We start from the raw sequence: 2,325 nt of genomic DNA, 5'->3' as shown, positions 1-2,325 counted from the left end.
GTTCCTGTGTGCTAAGAAGAAAGGCTAGCACCAGCCAGAAAGCCCCATTACAGCCAATAATCAACCGCTAGCCGCTGGAACTCGTTGCTCTAGATCATGTCAAACTCTCACCAAGCAGGAATAGATACATTAGCCCACCATCCCACCCAAAGAGCAACTTCTGCTGCGCAGCTGGCTTTCTAGGCAGCAGCGCTATTGTGATGTCAGCGGGGGACATTGTGACAAGCCAGTGTTCCGTCACTTCATGTTGTGCACTGTTCAAACGGAAAATACATCAACAGGCAGACTACAGAAAAGCTTACTGACAAAGGATAGAGAGGGGCTTTCTCAGAGGGCTTTTTACAGTTTGTCTATTCCCAATTAGCCGTTTAAGTATGCTTAATGAAAGTACTAATTCTTTCATAGGCCGCCCATTCTTAGTATTTGACGTTCCTTATATTGCGGTATCAGGCTTCGCAGCAGGTTGCAAAACATTCATCACCCATGACTGTCCCCAATTGGGCTCAGAAGCTAAATGTCTATCATGACCTCTCTTTTTGAAAGTCCAAGAGCAAGCAAACTCTTCCTCCAGGAGAGGGAGCCAACAGATCACTAAAGACATCATCATTGCTCAAAGAAAACACCGAAAAACAATGGAAGCTTTAATTGGAGTGGAATCTGATAGACAGCACCTGATGCCAAGTCTGCATCTTCTAACACCTGCAGTCACTGCAGCAGCTGAATCCAATGTGTCCAAAAGGGATCTATTCTATTCAATTGCAAATGATCTAGATAAGACTGAGAATAAGATACTGCACGGGACATAGCAGAGTTGGTCAAGTTGAGTGGAGATGAGTTTGCTATTTGGCACAGCTTTTGCATCAATAAAGCAAGTAAAAGGTGTGAAAGATAAAAAAAAAGGGTGAAAGTGTGAAAAGTGAATTGGCCAAATTGAGGTGCATATAAAGTTTTTGCTTTCTTTCAATTCACTAATGAGGCTCATTTGAATCAGGTGAATTGAGTTCTGCTTTTGGAAACTCGGTTAAGAAGGGGTGCACCGGTCCTGGAGGTACTGCAATACCAGGTCAATGCGTGGAGTGGACAGAGCAAGATTTTTTCCATCTCCTTGTTCTAAAAATCCATTTAATATATGGTCCCTAGAGAGGGGACGTATCAGATATTAAACTGATAAGAACAGATTTAATTTTTTTTTTTTCTGTTTATCAGTAGGACTTCAAAATAACAAAGGTGATCGCCTCCCGTTGCCTGGGAACCGTCCAGGCACAAGAGGGCTATGTGTCACCAGAAGGCGCACACACTCCCTCAAGGCCGGCAGACGTGCAATCCCAGGCACCTTCCAGTACCGACCAAGGTAGCGTCCTCCGAAACTGCACTTGATCTTAGCCAAAAGGCCGAGAAGCTATAACCCGAATTGGTTACGGCCTTGAGTGGCACCCTGGCCTATACCGGACACATCTTAGGGAGAGGGAGACAAACCCACGCCTACAGAAGACATTTTGTCACCCAAGCCAAACCCTTGAAAAGGCTGTTTTGCAGAGCAAAAACAAGGAGAATGGTACTTTTTGCAGCCGCCGCCCACTGCAATGAATCTGAATAACTCCTCCTTTTGGGCACAAGCACCTCCCCTCCCCCTTGCAGTCTTTCCAATTCATGATACAAAAAGACGGACGGACAGGACAGGACAGGACCATCTGCCTGACTTTCCGTCACTGCCACCCTTTGCCATCCTTGCCCGTAGAAAGCCCTTTCATCATCCCCAAACCCTAATCTTTTCCCTTCCCTTCCCAGCTGCGTCTCACTCCCTTTCATTAGGAAGTGAGCGCAGCCTTTTCTCCGTTCTGCACATGCGCGACGTTAAACACAAATGCGCAGGCGTGCGTTCCATTAGCCTCACTGCATTCCACTCCCATACAGGAAGTGGGCACAGCTATTACTACGGTCGCACATAAAAGAACCCACGGCCACCACTGCACATAGCTGACTCCACCACAGGACACCCACTTCTACACCAACGCAGGTAAGACAGGATCGGCACCTCTATGCTCCCGTTACAATCAGGCTCAGTCACCATGTGATAACGCTCTCAACTCTTTAGTTGCAGGCTCCCCTTGCTTCACCTCCACTGGCTGTGCTGCCATTTCCTCTCCCACCTGGAAGTTATACTTTATTCCACTATTTTCCTGTTTCTCTCTTCCCCCTTTTCCCATAACCTACTTTTATCTGCATTTGTGGGGTATCTATATGCTATTTACATCATAGTTTTATTCATTAATATGGAAGGGAAGAGTGCCCATGAGAGTGTTGAACTGCGGAGAGCAAAAGATT

At 46.3% G+C, this 2,325-nt stretch overlaps 1 pseudogene; it reads right to left on the bottom strand.

Annotated features, from left to right (window-relative positions):
* Positions 1-1,026: 1,026 nt before the first annotated feature.
* Positions 1,027-1,232, bottom strand: LOC142260700 (U2 spliceosomal RNA; annotated as a pseudogene).
* Between the last annotated feature and the right edge of the window lie 1,093 nt (positions 1,233-2,325).

This window comes from Anomaloglossus baeobatrachus, unplaced genomic scaffold (assembly GCF_048569485.1).
Source record: "Anomaloglossus baeobatrachus isolate aAnoBae1 unplaced genomic scaffold, aAnoBae1.hap1 Scaffold_167, whole genome shotgun sequence".
NCBI lineage: Eukaryota > Metazoa > Chordata > Amphibia > Anura > Aromobatidae > Anomaloglossus > Anomaloglossus baeobatrachus.
The sequence above is the reverse complement of the archived record's forward strand: the minus strand, read 5'-3'. Positions and strand labels throughout refer to the sequence as shown.